Here is a 23,313-nt window from a genome sequence, read left to right on the forward strand (position 1 = left end):
GTGTGACAAGCAGCAATTCAGGAGTTTGTCAATGCTCTGATGAAGTAAATAATGTCAGATTTGTCTTTTAATCACGCCCTTTTGTAGAGTAAATGCAAAGGAAATGCAGTAGTTCTCATAAAGACGTCATAAATAAGAATTATAGCCCATGTTATGCTACCAGATATATAGACCACATTTATATTGTTCTACAGCGGTTGAATAATTCACTGTTTGACTATCAAAGACATGTTGGTGGCAAAGGAACTAATAGTCGAAAGCACATGAGGAATAAAAGAATATATAGCTATATCTTTGGTGAAAACTTTCCTTTCATGACTTGCATTCATGTGTTTCACTAACAGCGAGTCATGTCCGCACACTGTTCATCACATCTGATAAAAATGCAGTCGAGCTCAGCAAAGTCACGAAAGAGAATACAAAGTTACAAAGAACCATTAGCAGAAACACTTATGTTGATTTTTTTACAGCCTGACATTTATTTAGAAAGTGAATAGTAGTTCTTACACGCATTATATTGTATGCTGGTTTCTGACAGCTGTATCATTGCAGCCTGTTCTCATTAACCATTCGTACATATCGCTACAAAAATGAATGCACTGTAATTTGTATGTTTTCCACATATTTATTACTGTATGCGCCACAGTGACTGCTGCTGTGTGAGACCGCTCTGGTCCACGTAGGGAGGAGGTCGGGGTGGATGGGTGGGTCATTAAACACCGGGCTTTTAAGCAGGGGGGAGCGGAGTTCATGTCCCGGGGAAAATACAAGACTGGTGAGTTTTTCTGCAACAATTTGTGCCTTTTCTGCATCAATTTATGGTGCAAACTTCTGTAATTATGTTAAGGAAATTATTAAAAGATATTTGGGGGGGATGCACTGGCCGGTGTTTTAATCCACACCACAATCTTTTTTTCTAATCTTAACTAGTTATGGTGCCTAAACCTAACTGTCGTCGCCCAGGACAGTCACCTTTTGTCGGCTAAACTCAACTGCAACGGCCTCTGAAAGGACCGTCACCTCTCAGTGCCCTGTACCTGGTGCCCTGTACTCAGTGCTCTGTACTCTGAGCCCTGTACTCAGTGCCCTGTACTCTGAGCCCTGTACTCGGTGCCCTTTACTCGGTGCCCTGTACTCAGTGCTCTGTACTCTGAGCCCTGTACTCGGTGCTCTGTACTAGTTGCTCTGTACTCGGTGCTCTGTACTTGGTGCCCTGTACTCGGTCCCCTGTACTCGGTGCTCTGTACTCGGTCCTCTGTACTCGGTGCTCTGTACTCAGTGCCCTGTACTCGGTGTGTGTACTCGGTGCTCTCTACTCGGTGCCCTGTACTCAGTGCTCTGTACTCTGAGCCCTGTACTCGGTGCTCTGTACTCGGTGCTCTGTACTTGGAGCCCTGTACTCGGTGCTCTGTACTCGGTGCTCTGTACTCGGTGCTCTGTACTCGGTGCCCTGTACTCGGTCCTCTGTACTCGGTGCTCTGTACTCGGTGCCCTGTACTCTTTGCTCTGTACTCGGTGCTCTGTACTCGGAGCTCTGTACTCGGAGCCCTGTACCCGGTGCCCTGTACCCGGAGCCCTGTACTCGGTGCTCTGTACTCGGAGCCCTGTACTCGGAGCCCTGTACTCGGTGCTCTGTACCCGGTGCTCTGTACTCAGTGCTCTGTACCCAGCTCACAGTAACCTTTTGTCGGCTAAACTCAACTGTAAAGTCATGTGACTGGCCGTCAGGTGACTGGCCGTCACATGAACGGCCGACGGTCGCTGTAATTACGTAGGATGTCACAGGAATTGGTTATATGTCATATGTTTTTAAACCATATCATCAATCAATCAATATCATACGAACCCGTTCATGAGAATGCATTGATCAGTGTAACATATTATGGCATTTCCAAACATACTGAGCTACACAGATACAAAATCAGGGATGACAGCACACAAAGTAGGTATGTGTGATTGTCAGGGAGAGAGTGCCAAATGCGCATATTCATGTCTGTCTGTCATTGGCTCAAATATTGTTCCCTGTCAAGGTATGGAAGACGACAAGCTTATTTAATATCGTCAGAGCACTTTGCACTGAACACCTTGATAAAGTGTTCACTGTCACATGAGAGAGCACAAAGAGGAAATTCCTTAAATGTTTTCCAGATCAACGCTGTCATCGTGTGTTCATCTGGTTGGCTGGAGGGTTTTATTCGGCTCTTTTATGTAATTTGAAAAATCAGTTGGTCTACAAAACTCAATTAGCGCATCTCAAACCAACACATGTTCACCAAGTGTATGAAATCTATCTTAACGAGGGAAGTATACTCTCTGCAAAACATGAAATATTGTGAATTATACTAGCTCAGACTTTACAGGCCTATACTTTTACGGCAATGGCTCCCAGATTGTGTTTCTATTTGTAAGGTTTGTAACTGCTAATAGATTACGGCAGACAGATGTGGCAGCTGTAGCCACGCATTGATAAAAAAGAAACATGTCACACTCACACTGAGTGGGTATTAACTTTCAGCAGCAGATCCTGAAATCAAACCCAGATTCCCTCCATTGTCCTTACTCCCATTTCACATCTGGACTGAATCTACAAACTAAAAATAGAAAGACACAGACTGATAAGAGTCACTGAAACCCAGACATTTCAAAGCAGATGGAGAGGAAACCTGTATGTCTCAAATGGAGCCTCCTGTCCTTTGTGGAATGTTGACTAGGCTGAATGGGATAGACTCTGCCAGTAGCCCAATTTCTGTTGGCCTTGTCAAGCATGAAGCGTTTTATTGTCTGTTCTGTTGGCTTGGCGGGTGGCCAGCCCTGAAATCTTTTCTTTGCTTGTGCACTTTGTGATTGGCTTACCACCTACCCAAGTGTGTTATTTCTATGGGAAGACTTCCCAAAATCTATCTTTTAAAAATGATTTCTGCAATAATTCCCCTGCTGATAACCCTTTCAGCAGCATAAAAAAAGAGTGAAAGTGGTTTAGGTTATGCATGGTTTGAGCAGGTTCAGCACTGCTGAACGTGGATGGCATTTAGGAGTGGAAGGGCAGTGCCCTGATGTTGTGGCTTCCGGAGTGATGATCGTAGCCCCCTGGGAAGGAGCCTTTTATGGCTACGCTGGAAAACAGAGAGTGTTTTCCTGTTGTTGTTGTTGATGATTATGATGATGATGATGATGATGATGATGTTGTTGTTGTTGTTGTTATTTCATTGAAAGGGAAACAATTCATCAAAAATCTTCTTTTTTTGTATCCCAACTCATATAATTCTTACTGTCATGTAAATCCTGTGAACAATTACATTAAATTGTGTTTATGGGTCATGTGCTTAAAATGAATGTTGTACTTAAATAAAATAAAAATGTAAATACTCTCATGAGCGGGTTCGTATGATATCATACGAAAACGTATGCACACTAAAATGTATGATATCATACGAAAACTAGGAGACCGCCGGCTGGTCACATGACATCGGGCTACAGAGCTCCATGACGCCGAGTGGCAGTTGCTAGCTGTTTAAGCCGGTACAGAGCTTCCTGCCGCCGGCTACAGACCTCTGTCACAGCTCGTGGTATCAGCAGCAGTTAGTAGATGTGTTTAGCCGCTATAGAGCTCTGCTACGCTGGCTACAGTGCTCCACATGGTGCTCCGTCAGGTCAGCGGTAGTTAGGTGGTTCAGTTACCCAAGAATAGGTGACTGTGAGCCGGGTACAGAGCGCCGTTTCGGTGGACATTACAGTTAAGTTTAGGCAACAAAAAGTGAGCGTCATGCAGTGACGAGAGTTAAATTTAGGCACCGAAACGACTAGTTAAGTTTAGGAAAAAGATCGTGGTTTGGATTAAAACACTCCTAAAGGCGCTGACACACCAACCCGATTATCGGCCGTCGGACAGTCTGGCGGGGTCAGTGACTCAAGTCTGTTCGGTGTGTTCCGTGCCGTCGTCAGTCGGAGCCCTCGGCCTTCATTTGGGCCGATTTGACATGTTGAATCGGAAGGCGGGCAGTCGGACTCACTGACCAATTGATTGGTGGAGTGCTAACCCGGAAATAACGAGTGAGATGAGCGTGACTAACGTCTCTCAAAATCTGACAAAAATCTTTTAAACTGACCTTTGTCGATCTGAAATGAAGACAGATTCAGCAACTGCATGGCCTATTTCTCGCTTAAAATGTTTTCAGAAACACGTTTCGGTGAACTATTTTCTTAAATACGAGATTGTATTCCGAACGTATTACGTCTCGCGCACGCGCAGAACGTACGCTGAAGTCGGCGTCGCTTCGGTGTGTTCCGAGGCACTTTTTTGACCAACTCGGAGAGGCACTCAGTCCGACTGCCTTTTCTGCCGAAGATCGGCCGTCGGGTTGGTGTGTCAGTAGAGTTTAGATTCTCTGCCTGAGCCCGAGCCCGAACTGGCCGACATTTCCCGCCACTATCCTCGGGCCGGGCCGGGCCCTTGATCAAGCATTTGTGTTTTTTTAAACATTACTTTATTAGCCTAATTGGGTGGGGAGAAAGCTATGCCATAATCATGCGCAGCGTCTCCTCCACTCGCACGCATCACACTGGGCCTGCTGTGCTGTATTGTGTAGCTTAAGTGCAACATGGAGCAATTGAAGATGTAAATAAAAACAGGAGAATTAGCCTACCTTTGAGCAAGTTTGGAGGAAAGTCGGAGGTATGGAACCATTTTAAACAAGTCGTGGGCAGTGACAACATATGTGTTGGCTTTGTCGAGTGCATTAAGTGCGGCATGCTGCTCGCCTATGACAGCAAAAAAACGATGATAATCAGCCTTCAGTGTCCTCTTTTGTTACTTCTCCAAGCATAACCCTTCTAAACAGATTTCTGCAGTTCAAACTCGGAATTGTAGTTGAGAAAGTCAGTTATAACGGCCCACGTATTAAAAAAATGTCGGTTTTAAATCGGGCTCGGGCTCATAATTACAGTTAATGTGTCGGGCCGGGCTCGGACACAACGACTTTTGTTTTCCCTGGGAAACAAACTCCGCTGCCTGGCATTAAAGTCCTGTGTTTTAACAGCCAGCCCCGTTCTTATACAGCATCAGTCAATGTGGTGCATACAGAAAAAAAAAAAAAAAAAAAAACATGGAAATCATACGAATTAAAGTGCTTCACTTTTCGTAGCTTTTCGAACGTAGAAGGCTGAAATAAACATGTGAATTTTCTAATTCTTAAAGAAAAAGGTCAGAAATCCCACTCATAGACCAGAACTTACACCAAGCATATTTCTGTCTCAATTTCATTCCCAGTTTTCACAACAGTGGCACCTTGGCAGAAATTGAGCTCCATCATGAATCATAAACATGCTCTTTCATGTAGTCGAGGATAAATTAACATAGACTCTGCATTGAAAACTGCAATTATTATTATTAATTCATCCTTATCCCTACCATGGCAATTTAAAATTCCATTAAACTGGACATCACAAACTCTATTAAGACTCCGTTCTCTGGGCTGAACATTAGACTGACTTTGGAAATTGGAAAAAAATAAAACGTTATCATTCCACAGATTTGCCCCTGAAAAACAAAGAAGAAATCATTTTTGAGGATATGTATGTGGTCCGCTGCGCTGCAGCTGATTTAGCTAAGGTAGCTAGCCATAAAGCTTCCTATCTCATTTTTTTGTTCCATGCTCTTCTTTAAATTATATACTTTTGTTTCCTAGGCCTGCTATTATTCTTTTGGAATTTCTCTTACCCCATGTCATGCAAATCTAACTTGTAAACAATGGCATTAAATTGAATTTATCGGTCATGTGCTTAAAAATAAAACTGTATTTAAATTAAAAGAAATGTAAATAAAAATGTGATTGTTGTAATTCTTAAAGGTCCCATGGCTTGAAAATTAGGTTTTTTAACATTAAAGTGAGTTCCCCCAGCCTGCCTATGGTCCCCCAGTGGCTAGAAATGGCGATAGGTGTAAACCGAGCCTTGGGTATCCTGCTCTGCCTTTGAGAAAATGAAAGCTCAGATGGGCCGATCTGGAATCTCCTCCTTATGAGGTCATAAGGGGAAAGGTTACCTCCTCTTTTTCTGCTTTGCCCGCCCAGAGAATTTGGCCCGCCCATGAGAAAGAGAGAGACATCATGTCTTGAAAACAAGCAAAGCATGGCAGCTGGTCAAGGCCACACCCCACCCTCCACCTTGCCCCACCCCCTCGCCTCCTCAATAGCATTTAAAGCTACAGACACAGAAATGGCACATACTAAGGAAAGCTCATTGTGGGAGTGGCTCTAGTGGCTGTAATTCTGCACCAAGGCTGAATTTCAGGAAAGAGACTTCAGATACAGTATTATATAGTATAGGGACCACTAAGGCCTATATAAAAGAGACTTCAGATACAGTATTAGGGGACCACTAAGGTCTATATAAAAGAGACTTCAGATACAGTATTAGGGGACCACTAAGGTCTATATAAAAGAGACTTCAGATACAGTATTAGGGGACCACTAAGGTCTATATAAAAGAGACTTCAGATACAGTATTAGGGGACCACTAAGGCCTATATAAAAGAGACTTCAGATACAGTATTAGGGGACCACTAAGGCCTATATAAAAGAGACTTCAGATACAGTACTAGGGGACCACTAGGGTCTATATAAAAGAGACTTCAGATACAGTATTAGGGGACCACTAAGGCCTATATCAAAGAGACTTCAGATACAGTATTAGGGGACCACTAAGGCCTATATAAAAGAGACTTCAGATACAGTATTAGGGGACCACTAAGGTCTATATAAAAGAGACTTCAGATACAGTATTAGGGGACCACTAAGGCCTATATAAAAGCATCCAAAAAGCAGCATGTCATAGGACCTTTAAAGTAAATGGTCACTTATAGACCAGGACTTACACCAAGCAGATATCCAGCTTGTAGTGTAGGTTATGTATTTTTAAAGGGTGAGACCTTCTGTGTGCCTTTTATTATGCCCTCTGCTGCTCTTGTAATGTGATCAGTATTTCAGGAAAAGAGTGTTACCATATTAGCTTTAGCCAGAGTGTGTTGAGAGTATTTTTACACAAAGAAAGCCTCAGCTAGTCCTCATTGCAAGTTCAAAAAGGATTCCTGAAAATGAACATGACTCTTTAAATTGCTCGAGGATCCTGGCCATGCATGGCAGACCGAGAAAAAGTAAAGACGTATTTTGTGTTCAATGTACTCTCAGCTCATTAAGGAGTCTGATATGAATGACATGAAGTCACAATTAAGAATCTTATTTTTCATTATTAAAGTTTTAGAAGGAAAAGCATGGCAAACTCTCTGTTCTTTAGAGCGTTCCCTCCAATCTTAGACAGTATTCAACAAGCTGTGGCATCTACATTTTTCTCAGTAATGTATGCAAGATACATGTTGTAATTCCGTCCCGGTTTTCCTGCTCTTCTATGAGATAAACAACAAAACCCCCTCACAGTCCCTTAAGTGCTGATTTGCTGCACTGCGTTGCATTTATTTCCCATGTTGAGAGTTTTCCTTTGGTTTACATTTTCTTTGACAGCCTTTAAAACATGTTTAATTATACATAATGTGTCTATGCCACAGAGCTGAAAGCAGAATGGTAGAAAGTGTGTGTGTGTGTGTGTGTGTGTGTGTGTGTGTGTGTGTGTGTGTGTGTGTGTGTGTGTGTGTGTGTGTGTGTGTGTGTTCTCGTTTAACTACATTCATGGGGTCCAAAAACCGTGAATACAGTATACCTGTGGGGTCCGGGACAGCTTTGTGAGGCCAAAATGCTGGACACCACAACTTTAAAGGGCTGTTTGAGGGTTAAGACTTGGTTTTAGGAATAGGGTTAGAATTGGTTAGGGTGAGGGTAAGGGTTAAGGTTAGACATTTAGTTGTGATGGTTAAGGTTAAGGTAAGGGGCTAAGGAATGCATTATGTCAATGACAGGTCCCCACAAAGATAGTGAAACGCACTAAGTGTGTGCGTGTGTGTGTGTGTGTGTGTGTGGGGCATGTGCTGCTGCTGTTCTCAGGATTTAACAGTACAGTAACTCTGCTCTGTGGGTGACTGGTGTGCTGAGCTGTGAACTGAGGAATGTCCTGTTGACCCTGAAACAACAGTGTGAAATAAAGGCAGCCATTGTTCTTAGCAACATCCATGGTGGCTGGTTTAATGAAAGTCTGAAAGTATTTGGAACAGACAGTATCAAACCTTTGTGCTGTCCGCCCCCACAGCTTATATTAACTTTAGGTAGCATGATAGCACTGTTTATATCATTATTCACCTCTATTAGGTATACTACTGAAAGTCCAAATTTGATTTGGTATACTGTGTATAAACAATGATAAGAGAGAAAAGGTAATCCTCAGGTGATTTTCTTTATTTTTTTTATTTTAAAGTTTGATGATTTTAAAAAAGAACCACATAAAACACTGCACAGAGTAATTACATAGGCTGACATTAAAAATGGGGTGGCAGTAGCTCAATCAGTAGGAAGTTGGGTTGGGAACCGTACGGTTACTGGTTCAAGTTCCCATACGGACCAAAGTATGGTGGTGGACTGGTAGCTGGAGAGGTGCCAGTTCACCTCCTGGGCCCACTGATCGGGGCGCCTTTCCATGGGTAGCTCCCTCACTCTGACATCTCTCCATTAGTGCATGTTTAGGTCCTGAGCATGTGTGTGTAATTCAGGCCTGTGTGTAATGTGTATGATAACAACAGAGTGAAAAACATTGTAATTTCTCCTTGCGGGATTAATAAAGTATACATTATTACGTTATTATTATTATTATAAAAACACAATCAAGTCCAAAGGCTGATTTCCATTGTGGTCCTCCAAGGTATCTTTTCAAAGATGTTGGTACCAATACCGTATCTTAACACATTTTTCAATACCAGTTTTACAGATCCATTTTAATGAAAAGAAATTACAACATTACACATTCCTGCACAAATCTTTGTATTTATTATTCAGCTCCTACTATGTGAGCCCTGTCTCTCTGTGTAACGTAGAGTTTTTCCTGCGTGTCTCTACGACGTGTAACATTAGACAGCCAATCACAGACATTATTAGATCTCGGTAGAAGCATGCTGCATGCTGATTGGCTCACTGACGCTGATGAGATTTACTCCTTAGGTATTTCAATTTGGTATTGAATGACGAGGCATTTTTCGATGCTCGATATGGAGGAGGCAATTCAGCCAGTGCCAAAGAAAGTATTGAATTCAGTAGCCAGCCCTAAGTAACACACACCTATCACTCCACAAGATAAAACAGCCCGACAAGGGCAGACAACACAATCAACATATAACAGCAGGCAGTCGGGTAGCTATGTAAACATGTTTCTTTCTTTCTCGGTTATAAAAGGGAAAAAAACATTTAGAATTGAAATTGAGAATCCTGCATGGTTACTGTGTAACCATTTCTTTAAGACCACTTTAAACGTGCTCAGTGAAACACTGTTTCAGATTTGTGGGCAGATTATTCCACTGCACTGCTGCACTGTAGACAAATGTGTTGTTACCCATTAGATTACTGGATCAAAAAGGAATACAATCTGTCAAGCTACTTCTTGTAAAGTGGCTATTAGAGCCCGACCGATATATCGGCGGGCCGATATTAAGCATTTTCCAAATAATAATTATAATGGCCGATAAATGAATATTTAAAAGATCAAATAAAAACGGACTAAACACCCTTCAACCATGTTCTGAGTGTTGGCGTTGCATAGTTTGTCCACCAGAGGGCGATCTACAACCTCAAGTTTCATGTCTTACGTTTGTATTTTTATAAATTTTATTTATCAGAACTTTAATATATTTTGATGTTTCTCTGTTCTGTTGTGACAATAAAACAAACAAGTTGATTTTTAAACTGCATTATCCTATTATTTTAGTGAGGACTCATAAATAACTACAAATAACTAATGTTAGGAAAATCTGTTTATGTTTTGTTACGCGTTTCTGGATTTAAAAAAAATATATATATCTGCCGATATATCGGAATATCTGATTTTTAAATCACCTAATATTTGTATCGATATCGGCCTTAAAAATCCTTTATCAGTCAGGCTCTAGTGGCTATGATTTTCTCTTAGTGTTGAACCAAATAATGAATTAACCCTTTTGTTTTCTTCCCGTCGACCATGAGCTTGTTGTCCTTCAGGGTCAAAATTGAAAATTAACCTTTTGTTTTAAAACTTTTTTTACTTTTGACTTTTTTGGAAGCTTTTGGCGCTTTTTTAAAAACGTTTTTGTCGCTTTTTTAAAAACGTTTTTGTCGCTTTTTTCAACGTTTTTTAAAATTCATGCTCGATAAACCTTATTCACATAACATTATACCACATTTTTTTGTTAAAGAAAGCAGAAATGATGAATTATTTGGACTGATAGTTAAGACCAGAGGATGTTGAGTGCATCACAGAATGTCCAAGTTTAGTTTCAGGATAAACTGTTTTGAAACCATTTAAATTTCTTTTTTCAAATGCTATAAAATTAAATAAAACACCCAAAATTCAATCATTAATTTGTTAAAATGTTGTATGGCTTCCATACACCATACATCCATTCAACCATGTTAATTTTGGGCAGTTTGGTTGTAAGAAACCCATATTTCTGATATTAAAAACTTTGAAAACGGGTCAAATTTAACCCGAGTACAACACAAGGGTAAGTACTTTGGTAGGCTACCATGTTTTTCACAATTTTGTAAGTACTGTAGGCAAAATCTTCATATAAGTGATTTTCCACCATCAACCAGTTAAGTTTTTTCAAATGAAAGGGATCAAGATGTGTCCGTGGGTGAACTTTTAATATGTTAGATTTAAACTGAAATTAAGTCTTACAATACATACATAAATGCTGTTTTACAAATAGGACTGTAATGTAATGAGATCCAACAAATGACCTTTTGGGTTTGTGATGCTAATTTAGGCTGTGGGTAATCTGCTCGGGAGCAGGTTATGTTGGAGATTAGAGATCAACCGGTGTAAAAGCACCGCCTACTGACCAATCAATACTCGATTGGTCACTATCGGTGCGCGGATAGAGTGAGAGTTACGCTCAGAAAAGTTAAAACATTTAGAGACAAAACCTGTTAACATTCCCTGATGGGTATCTTTATGAAAGATATAGATTTTCAGCGGAGGGAATTACGTCTCTTTGTCAGCTTCTTGAGCCATATTTTGCCAATGCGACACATCGGTTTGAATTATGTTTTTATATTTATTTTGGTTACACTTTACTTGAAGGTATCTACATAAGAGTGACATGACACTGTCATGAACGTGTCATAAACAGTATAACCAAGTCATAAACTTTTATGACATAACGCTTCTTTTAGTAAGTGTCATTGGGTTTTTGTTAGGGTTAGAGTTAGGGTTAGGGTTCATGTGTTCATGACAGTGTCATGTCACTCTTAGAAAGAATATAGGCTACAGCAACAAAAGTTTATCAAATGCACAAGTGTAATTATGGTCAGATCTTGTGCCTGACTGATGGGGCAGTGATATTGATAAGCCTTGTAATTTACACATTTACAGCATCGGCAATTTTTTTTCAGCTTTCCTTCCCGGGTTAGGAAGCAGCGACTGTATTGCGTTTTGCCTGTATCACGTGTCTGTGTACATATTTCTGTGAGATTATCGTTTGCTCTTCTTGTGTGAAAATATGCGGCTCTGGTAGACTTGTCCATGTTTGTGATTGGTCAAATGGAGCAAACACCACCCCTTTTATGTGAACACGCTCATCGCTGGATTGGGAAACCCTGGGTTAACCTAGTTGTTAACCACTGTCGTGTCACAGCTTATGCAGGGACCGCGGTTGTTAGGTTTGGTAAAGCCGGGTAATGAAAATAAATCCAGGGCATGTTGAACTGGCTTCGTTAGTACAGGCCTCAGGTGTATCTCCAGATCACACGTTGGCTGAGACAAAGCATCAGAACAAATCGGATAAGGAGATATCGAATGTCACTGTTTTAAAGGCCGCTCATGCACTGCACCGCAGTGCATTTCCTTGGCTTGTCACTGCTCTCGATGTCTTTGTTTCCTGCTTCACTTCAGTATAGCAAGGTCACACATTTCTCTGATGGAGAGCGTTTTCTCTTCTGATCTAAGCAAGTCAGTCTGGAGACAGCTGTTTCTTGGAAAGCATGGAGAGCAAAGAAGCCATTTAGACAGTCACTAGAAAAGCAGTTTGCTGACATCATGTATTTTCTTGCCGCTTGTCTCTGCTACGGAGGGACTGGATCCCACAGAGCCAGGCGTGCTGAAATACCTCTGCTAGGCGAGAATTTTTATGTTACGATACATGAACCTGAAGGTTCACCGGGCATACATGAAATATGGTGCTTAAGTATCTGTGTTACCTCGGCTGACAAATGATCTTACTCACTCAGGGCTCTCAGTAAAATCTGCCTGCCAGCTTTACTAACTCACTGACAGCTAGCTACATTTTTTAGGATCCAATTGAATTTTTTATGGCGACAGTTGCGTTTGTGTTGTAAATGTTTAGCTTCGCTGCATTAGGGACTGCAGCGTGGCGACAGCTGTGCTTTCGCAGTGTCTCTCTCTCCACATAATGTGGGCCACTCACACACCGGACTGACAGCAAAGTGTCCTGCTTTGACACACAGGTATCATGAATAAATAATATTTTTAGGGTCGCTGTCATTCCTCCCTGCTGAGTTTGCATTTAGTGGGATGTTTTTGTTTAAGCTTATCTGTTCAGAATAATAAAAGTTTCACTATTAGACAACAAAAATGTATGATTCTGAAATACATATAGACAGTAAGGGTCGACCGATTCTTGCTTTTCAAGGCCGAAACCGATTATTAGTAGTTAATGAAACCGATAACCGATATCTGGACCTCACAATGCCTTGTGTTTCTCACTCCTGCTAAGTTATTGTTCATAAGACGTGACATGAGTGACACATGCGGGTAGCCCAAGGCGAGTTAGAGGGAGATTAGCTAACGTTAGCCATCATATTTATTAATTAATATTTAATTAATTAATAATTATTTATTATTATTATAGTAATTTCAGCATTCGAATAGTATTGATTTTTTTACTATTCGAATTATATTCGAATTTCGGCATTCGTTCCAACAGCCCTAATATGCATTTACAGTGAAAATGAAAATCCTTAAGTCAAAATTAAGATTTGGGAATGTTACAAACTCCAACACAAAACTTTGTTTAAATGCTTTAAAGTTCTCCCTTTATTGTGTTATATATCTAATCTATATCTAAAAAGCCCAAAGTCCACCCCAAAGGGACTTACCATCTCCAACAGAAAACACTGTTCACAAACTGCTCCAAACAGCTCTATTGTAGTCCAGCCTTTACTTCAGAGACAAACTTGACGTCACTTTGTAACACAGGCTATAATGCTCGCCTAGCTGCTAGCGTGGCGCTCCCTCATGCTCTGCAACTGACAAGCTAGCAGTACTTACTGCGCATGTGCGACTCCCTACAAAGATGGAACAGAAGTGAGATGCCTCACTCTGTAGCTAAAACAGAGAGCTCAACACACAGGGTGAAAAGAGGAGCTGCAGCAATGTGCAGCACAACAAAAATATGGTATTCTCTGAAAATTAAACCACATAAACCTAGTCTGGTACAACCTCTAAATTCAATTATGAACCTGAAAATTAGCATAATATGAGCACTTTAGGCAATTATTTAATAAATGAGAAACTTTGAACATAATCCCCATTAACCGAAGCAGAGGGACAGACATAGCTGTAGCCGAGCCAAAGTAGACCACCAATAACTTTATCAGTTAATCAGTTAATAATCGGCCAGGGCCAATAATCTGTCTATCCCTAGTACACAGGATTACACACAGTGCAATCCAGATTGGAATTGCAAAGATTAAACAATCAATCAATTAGATTATCTGATTCCAGCTTGTTAAATGTGAATATGTTCTAGTTTCTTCTCTCCTATGTGACAGTCAACTGAATATCTTTGAGCTGTGGACAAAACGAGACATTTGAGGACGTTGTCTCGGGCTTCGGGAAACACTGATCCACATTTTTCACCATTTTCTGACATTTTATAGAGCTAAAAACCAATCGATAAATCGCAAAAACAATCCACACATCAATCGACAATGCATACATATAAGTGTGGTGTTTTGTGATACAAATGTTCACATGGTCACCCATAAAAAAAAATAATAAAAAATAAAAAAAACCCACAGGATTTCACTGTAAATGTACCTTAAATGTGAAAGAAAGCAGTTTAATACACAAGGATATATACACACACACACACACACACACACACACACACACATAGACACACACATAGACAGCCACAGCAGCCCCAAACTCTGGCATCGAAAAGCATTACAATATATCACAGGCAACCAAACTGTACTTAAAACAAACAACAGAAAATCCTCCTGGGACCCACAAAGCAGCTACTGTCGCCATTTCCTGCTTCACATCCTTGCTTAACGTGTCGCGCTCCGATGAAATGTGTAGGGCAAATGTGTCACATTTACTCTCACACTGTACTGCAGAAGCTTTGTTTTTATTTCAAAACTCGTAAAAAAAAAAAAGTTAGGGGAAGATGACTTCTCAGCCTGCTGCAGGTGCCAGCGCTGCACCAGATACAGATTGAGCTCTGCGCTGAGATTGTTAACCCCCCCCCTGCAACACGCGCGTACACACACACACACACACACACACACACACACACACACACACACACACACACACACACACACACACACACACACACCTCCCCCCTCAAAAACAATCTGCAGACAGAAGTGACTGAACACACAGCTAGAGCACTCCCTCTTTTGCTAAAGGTCATATCACATATGAAATGGCACGTTTCATTGCGTCATGATGATGAGGGCAATAATGTTTATTATGCATTTAACACATTAATTAGGTTGTGGGGGCTTTGCTCACGCCTACTTTAATGACTTAGGCAAATTCCTTTTGGTTGCTGCTGCTGTCATTGTGATTATCGGTGCGAGGGATGTGGACATTTTTATTTGATGCTGCTGGCTATCATTAGCTTGTAATACCACTCAACACAAAGAAGTGCACGTGTCCGGCACTCATACGGGGTTTTTCCATGTGAGCTACACTCGGTCTCGCTGATGGATTTTACACTTCATAAATTGACATAATTGTACATTCATATCAGCTGCATTCGAGTGTCAAAAGCTTTAGTCGATCATTCACACGCGATAGCTAAACTTAGGTGAGGACCTAACGGGAGAATGTAATCACTTCCAAGAACGAAGGCCATTTTAAGTATGCATAATTAAAACAATACATACATATTTCCCACCTGGAGACATCTTCATGGTCTCTTAATATTCTTGATTAATTATGAACAGATGGACAGAATTACAAGGTGCTTTTACCCTTAAAGTAAACTGACGGTACTGTTTCTATGCTTTGAGATATTCTAGATTTGTCTCTGCAGAGGCTAAATATGAATTGCTCTTTTGCCAGCTCTCAACTCGTCACCATTTCATTCACTCAGTCTGTACTTGTACAAACCAACAGACACTGAAACAAATCAATATTGGCCAAAAGCCTGCTGGATGATATGGTTGTATTGTAAACATGGTTATGCTAAGTTGGCTACACATAGAAAATAAAGGGATATGTTGAAATCATAATTAGGCAATTTTTTTTGTGGCCATTTTAGTCTTTTTAATTGACAGCAGAAGACAGGAAAGGAGAGAGAGAGAGGCAGAATGACAAGCAGCAAAGGGCCACAGGTTGGGATAGAACCCAGGCCGCTGCGATAAGGACTGAGCCTCTGTGCGTGGGGCGCACACCCAACCAGGTGAGCTACCAGGGCGCCCCGTAATCAGGCGGTTCTTAACATTTTCTCTTCTTTTTGACCTGGCTTATACTAAATTGTCATTTTTGGCAGATTTGGAACTGGAAAACACTGATTGAAAAAACACCTACTTGTCAAAGCCCAGTTGCCCATTTCCAGAACTCTTCTCCACCTGGATCCACGTTTGCTTGAATATTGTATGTTGGAGAGAAATTGCTGATGAACAATAAAAATAAATAAGTGCTTTTTCACTTGAATGCAGCATGGTGACCAGGAAAGCTTTTATGACGCCTCTTCACCCAGCAAAAGTGTGTGTGTGTGTGTGTGTGTGTGTGTGTGTGTGTGTGTGTGTGTGTGTGTGTGTGTGTGTGCGTGCGTGCGTGCATGCGTGTGCGCATATACAAAGAGATTCCGTTGATTTGCAGCTGAGAAGCAGGGCTTCAGGTGCATTAAGATGGCTTTTCATTGTGAGGACATTGTGAAAACGGACCGGGCAAAATGCCTATAAAAGTAATTTACTACCCCGTTATAGACTTGCATACTGTACCCAGAGACAGAACAATTCACAGTTAAATGCTACGATGATTATGAACTATAGGCATTTACAAACAGAATTACACAAACAGATCCGCAGGAAAGAATCTGAAATATGCAACCTACAGTGTATGCACTGAAAGCCATTCCATTCGATCGGAAACACAATATATTGTCAGAGACGGTTTAGAAGCGAGACACCCTAACTCAGAGTAGTTTCCTGTATCTGTGTCACGTGGGTTTCACCACTGCCATGCCTCTTTAGGAGACCAGCAGCAGGTCTGAGTGTATTGATTCCAATGGGAGAAGTGAACGTGAACACTGATTGTGAGCGATTCTTTCGCCCCATAGTCACCAGAGTAAATTATGGACCCATTCTTCACATGCCACATATCTCCAGAACATTCTGACACTATAATTGCATTTTTCAGACAGACACATCAGGAGAAAGTTAACTTTTTTTAAGACCTGTTTCTGTCTCGGGAACAAACTTTCGTGAGAAGCCAACGTCAACTAACATTCGGTAAAGTGGTAACAAAACTAATTTTAGTAATGCTGCTGATATTTTAGCTGTGTAAATATCTAATGTTAGCAAAAGGAAAATTAATAAATCATACAAATATAACTTTTCATCCATCCACACCACGTACACCACACTTTCAAACGAGGACACGCCCATTTAGGAGACAGGAAGTGTGGACCGTTTCATACCATTGGTGCAGCTTGTGAAGTAATCTTTAGTGAAAGAGAATCTTTGATACTCTATAATGTCAACATTTGCAGAACAAACAACATTGTTCCGTCCAAAAATGTGTTCTAGCAGTGTTTTGTGATCCAATAAAGTACGACTGATGAGTCCTGTGGATGGCCGATGGTCATCTGTCCGCTTCTCTGCGAGTTATGCTTATGCATGCACACTGTGAACAGAAAGTGTCAGACAGAATATACTGAACGTGTTGGAAAAGCTGTGGGAAAAAAGGTGTAATATCCATCGGGGCATTTTTATAGGAAGATGGATGAATGAGGCAGAGAATACCAGATGTGAGTAGATAATTCACATAAAAAACTAATTCTAAAGATATCAACGGTCAAATTTCAATTGGTAAACCTTTCACTATTCAATTTGGTCTGGCCTTGGTGGCATTCTCGTCTGTCTCTGCAAATTAACCTTGGAGCAACACTTTTGATCCACTTGATATTTAGACTGCTAAAAGCAGGAGCAAGGGAAATATAGTGCATTGACATTCCTCCCCTATCTGGTAATGAAATTGCTTAGCGCTATTGCATCCTTTCAAGCATCACACTGTGCTCGCTCATATGGATTTAATCCTCTTTAGAAAGGCTGAGGGCATTTGGCACAATGCCAGTTTGAAAGTAATCCATTGAGTCTTAAATAAGTTGGCTTCTTTTAAATCCAATATTATATTAAAGATTATATAATATCTGAATTAACTTATTGGAAATTATTAATCAAAAGTGATCTGAAATCTTCAGCATACATGATGATTGCAATCTCTTTTGTCTATGTTCTGCACTGATTTGAATTAAATGTTAATTGCCACGACCAGTACTCTTTTGAAATGAACAATTAATAACAGATTTGTTCTCATTCCATGTTAAAGTGTAGATTTAAGCCTGACCGTGGTCCTGAAACATCCAAATGTTCGAGGTTTCAGCTACCAGTAACATTCTGAAATAATTAAACTATCTGCTGTATATTCAATTGTCCTCTCCTTTGCACTAAAAATGAAAAAAGTACAGTATGGTGTTAGAAATCGACATTTAAAGCACGGTAATACTCAATTTTATTTTGTCAGTCCCTCCAGGAATTCGCGATGTCACGATCGCAACAATTCATGGGAATTCAACCAATCACCGTGAATTTGGTGCAACGTGCAATTTTGACCAATCACCGCAACTTTACCGTGAATTTGACCAATTACCGGAGTTTCCCGCGACTTCAACCAATCGCAGCAGTCCCACGTGCCAGACTTTACGTCAGTATGTGACTGAGAGCCACTGACCAAGCGGGAGTGAGAACGGGTTTTGACGTAACACACGTCGCCAAATTCATTTCCTGTTTGAGATTGAGGGAGATTTTTTACAGAAGCTCCCGCAAAATCAGGCATTTTGGGCCGCATCAATCTCAAAAAAAGGCTACAAAAATCGCGGAGGGACTGATTTGTGTCTCACTAAATCAGTCGTACACACAGTCCTGTCCAACTTCTATCCGTGGACATGTTGCTACGCTGTTTATATGCACAAAAAACAGAGTAATGCGTTGTTATCAACTGGTATTGCTAACAATGGCTAACCTGGCTACAGCAAACCCCACAATGACAAATCCAACTTGTTAATGGAACGCATTCAACTCGGGTCTGACCTCATTCCCAGCTCCGGCTTCCGAGTTCCGAAGTAAATGGAATGCACCATAAGAGCCGGTCAAATTGTCTGAGTGATAAGGAAAGGTGCTTGAATGCTTCCTTTCTTATCTCCTTTAGCATAGCATACACTGGACCATCCTTTACGAAAAGGAAGGAGATAATGGCGTTCCACAATTCCTTGGGGCAGCAACATTTAATGCCACGCGTCACCATTCGACCGTTCATCATCAGACTGTTATGGTGCACAGTAGCGCCAGCAGCCCTAATCCTGTACGCGCCGTGCATACATTTTATTTTCTGTGAGACATTGCATACATCTAATAATAATAATAATAATAATAATAATAATAATAATAATAATAATAATAATAATTCACTTTATGGCGTTGTTTTGAGTGGTTTCATAAAGTGGTTACTGCGAGAACTTTCTCAGACTTGTAGTGGGACATCACAGTGAGCTTGTGTATACCAAACTGTGAATAAATGGATCGCCGAATCCAAAGTTATACAGCGCACTGGACATGGATTTAATTTTAGCCCAGAAAATGCGTCAGTGGCTTATTTAGATTATATAACTATACTATTAGTTTTGTTGAAAGTTTTTACATATATAACTCCCTTATTTTGACCATGTATGAAAGTATGAATATTGTGTGACAATGCTCGGATCGGCTCTGATGGCATTCAAATCAATTAGGCTTAAATCATCCACCCACACCCACCCAAATGAATTGTTTTTACTCCCCCTCTACCTGTCCCTGTAGTATGACCATGTGCTTTTGTCCCGATTCGATTATTTCACTGTGCATGGGTGCCGATTGGATTTGTATTGCGATTTTAATTTATTGCGAATCGATAGTATTGAGTATTGCGATTTTCTTTTCCTTCTTTAACAAAAACAAAAGTTGAAAAATACACTTCTAGAGACAATATATTGTGAGACATTTCTAAAAACTAAATGTTTTCTAAAAAGAATGCACATCACATGTCAGTCAGTCAATCTGACATTTCATTTGTAAAGAAGAACATAACATGGATTTTCTGCATTTTCTGCTTTCGCTCTGTTTTGCTTGAAATGGATATGATGTAGTCGCCGTCGGCGGTACCGTAAAAACAGAAATTATTTAGGTGAATAATTGGTGAAATAAATAAAACATCGATTCTAGGCAAAGGAATCAATTTTAAAAACTCATCGCCAAAAAAATCACGATACATACGTGTATCAATTTTTTTTTTTCACCCACCCTTATCCTGTAGGCTATTGCTTTTTTAAATGATGCATTGTAATGATGCATGAGTGTTTTCTTTAAAGAGAGGCTGCTTTCAGTAATTGCAAACGTTTCCATGGACGCAGTAATGTGCCTGCAGCAAATATCGTGGGTCATTTAAACAGCTTAACTAAACACTCGTTATAAACTGGACAGAGAAAACAGAACTCAACTTTTCATTTAATCAGCTGCTGACTGCTGTCCTCGTGCGTAAGTACAGTTTTAGAGAATGTCATTATTATTTCACCCACTCGCAAGCATCTAACCAGTATAACTGCAATTCACGCATCATTAATACGTACAGTAGATTTGTAGACCTTGCATAAATGTAACAATTATTTTCATACAATCATACCGATTGGGATTCATGTGGATAAATATAAGTGGACAGGTGGGTGAGCGTGAGCAACCAATAATGATAATAAACTTTAATTTGCATAACACTTTTCATACAAGAAATAGCCTACAGGTCAGTGCTTTACAGTACCAAATGACATGCACCCAGTGCTTCACATGAATAGACATAATTCATGCAGAACAAGGTGGAAAATAACGCACGGGGCGCAGTATCCAGATGCAAATTCTGCAGTCGACCTTTGGAAGCTTGTAGTTTTACCACGGCAGACCAAAGTCATTAACATCTGCCGATTCTCTGAGCGCCGCTGCTGTCTTTTCCTAAGCCCTTACAAATTCTCCTTCACATCTTTCCTTGTCCTCATGGTGTTTTCCATCGGGGTTAAGGAGAAGGAGTTCGTAAAAGACGAAGGAGGTAATTGTTTTGACTATTTGACTGCAGCCATGTAGCAGCAACAAATCCCAGGTGCAGCTCATCAGCGCCATCAGCACCTGCAACACTGCTGCAGGCATGATGGGAAACGCCTGGCTCTCAGCTGATCTAACAGCTGATTAGTTCAGAATCGATTCACCACTATGACATTTTGTATAAACATTTCATTGTTTTTTAATTGGAGACATTTTGATTGATATTTGTTTGATTTACAGATTTATTCTGTTAACAGAACACATGTTGACTATCTACAGTCTGTTGTATATTAACATCAGCAACAGATCGCAGATCGCCTGTAGAGCATTTTAACAGCTACTCTGTCAGACTAAAAACAACTGGAGACTGCGTACAAGCTGATACATGGGTCTGATAACATTTGAATAAATCTGAATCAGACCTAACAGGATGTGAGGTTCTAAAATGTCCAACTTGACCGTAGCTTTTTGTCACCGCACCCCTGCTGCTGCCGCCTGCTCCCATCCACCTTACAGGCGAGGCGCAGCTCATCTAGAACGAGCCTAATGACACCAGCAGACAAGCACAGCCATCTAGCGGTAGGGGGTTTAACATAAACGTGAACCAATGAATATTTTTGCACGTAAACTAAAAAAAAAAAATTTTAATTTAATTTATATTGCGTTTTTGAAAATCGATATAGTATTGCTAAATAAAATATCGCGATACTCAATAATAATAATATAATATTTTTTTCTGGAATCCACATAACATTCTGGGATGGGAGAAAAACATGCTCTAGTTTATTGGCATTTCTTTAAACCAATGGCAATCATCTTGGGAGGTGCTAAGTGCTGGATAGAGCCACGGTGCCTCTGCAAAGTAGCCTCGGGAAGGAACTTGTTTTGGTGGAACATGTGTTCGTTCAAAAGTTGTTTTAGTCGTGAAACAGAAAACTCAGATTGGACAGATAGTCTAGCTAGCTGTCTGGATTTACCCTGCAGAGATCTGAGGAGCAGTTAACCATAGTCCTCATAAATCCACCGGAGTTTAAAAGTCCAACACAAAGAGAGAGGAAGGTAACGGACATCCGGCCGAAATGACGGACATCCGGCAGAATTTCCGGCGGCACCTGAACAATCCCGAAAATATAACTTCATCGATATAGACTAGGGTTGGGGTTGTACGTGAAGTTATTTCTGCAAGCATTCAAATTTATAACAAGAAACTGATAAATAAAGTAAATAACCTTTTAAGTAAATAAAGGTTAAAGATACTGTTCCTGCGTTCATTGATACACTTGGTAGCTTCCCAACATTTTTCTTCCGCCTCTTTAAAAAAGTCTTTCTTTACATGTACAGTAACACCCTCTTTTGTGTTTTGAGGGTCATCTTGCAGCACGCACATGATGAAGGTGTTGACCTTATTTAAAATTGTAATTATATAGTGGGAGTACAGAGTTTCAACCACTATGTCATCGAAGGCACACAGTCTGCAGATTTGAGTTGTAATTAACACTTTCTACTGTAGAGCTGTAACTAACAGTTCATTAGTGATTTCTTTTTCCATTAGTTCAATGATTATTAAGCCTATAATGTCAAAGTTGCCCAAATTAAAAAATATTAAGTGTGACCAATAATACAATAACCAATAATACATATACAGTGATATGAAACATGCATGCAACATATTACAAATATTTGGTAGTTCTAATGAATGAATGGCAGTTATCAAAATTAAACTAAGCACGGTTACTTTAGTCACTTCACTTTTGTTTTTTGGTCATTTGTTTTAATGTGTGCAAATTCTAATTGTAAAATGTATGCAGTGTGTAATGCAAGCAAAATGGCCAAATTGGAGCAAAACCATATTGGCCGTTGCATGTACACTACTTTCTTTCATAATAAATTCAATACTTCGCCTTTTCTAAACATTATGCAACATTGCATCCGTCAGTGCAAATGATGATTCATGATCCACCTTAATCGGACCGAGTATGGTCTTGAGTGTGAAACGTCTACGTATATTTGAAGGACCACAAATAATACCGTTGTAATTAAAATGTACATTATTACAACAAAGCTACACATTCACACTACAAGCTTATAACATCTCACAACACTGCATAGCAAAGGAGATGGAAACGTTGCAGGCTTTGAGAGATTGTAGCTTCCTTTTGAAGTAGTTTGTATTTTCTTCTGCTTCTTCAAGGATCGTGCTTTCCAGGCGATGTCAGCTTTTCGTTTGGTGAGATGTTCATTCATGTAGATGTCTGTTCCCTTCAACTTCCTTCCTTGTTTCAATATTGCAATTTTTTGTTTTCGGTTAACAAACAACATTATTATGGCCGGTTTGTCGCTGTTATTTCTCCAGGGCAGAGGGTGGCAAGCCTCAATGGTTTTACAGTTACCAATTCGATGCCCTTGGACTGTAGAAAGGCTGCCACTTGTTGTTCCACGGAGTAAGAAACCGACTCATCGGGCTCTCGATTGTGGTCAGTGGTCACTGTCACTGCCCGTGCGTACGACCGTATTTTGAGCCCCGATACAATAACATCATTCATTCTTGTGTACTGCTCTAGATCAGCCACTCTGTTCTCTAGGA

General features: G+C 40.4%; 1 protein-coding gene across 4 annotated transcripts in view; it reads left to right on the top strand.

Annotated features, from left to right (window-relative positions):
* LOC116048418 (rho GTPase-activating protein 42) overlaps nt 1–23,313 on the top strand; it is a 104,344-nt gene that overhangs the window by 38,971 nt on the left and 42,060 nt on the right. The window lies entirely within an intron of this gene.

This window comes from Sander lucioperca, chromosome 5, assembly GCF_008315115.2.
Source record: "Sander lucioperca isolate FBNREF2018 chromosome 5, SLUC_FBN_1.2, whole genome shotgun sequence".
In the NCBI taxonomy this organism is placed as follows: domain Eukaryota; kingdom Metazoa; phylum Chordata; class Actinopteri; order Perciformes; family Percidae; genus Sander; species Sander lucioperca.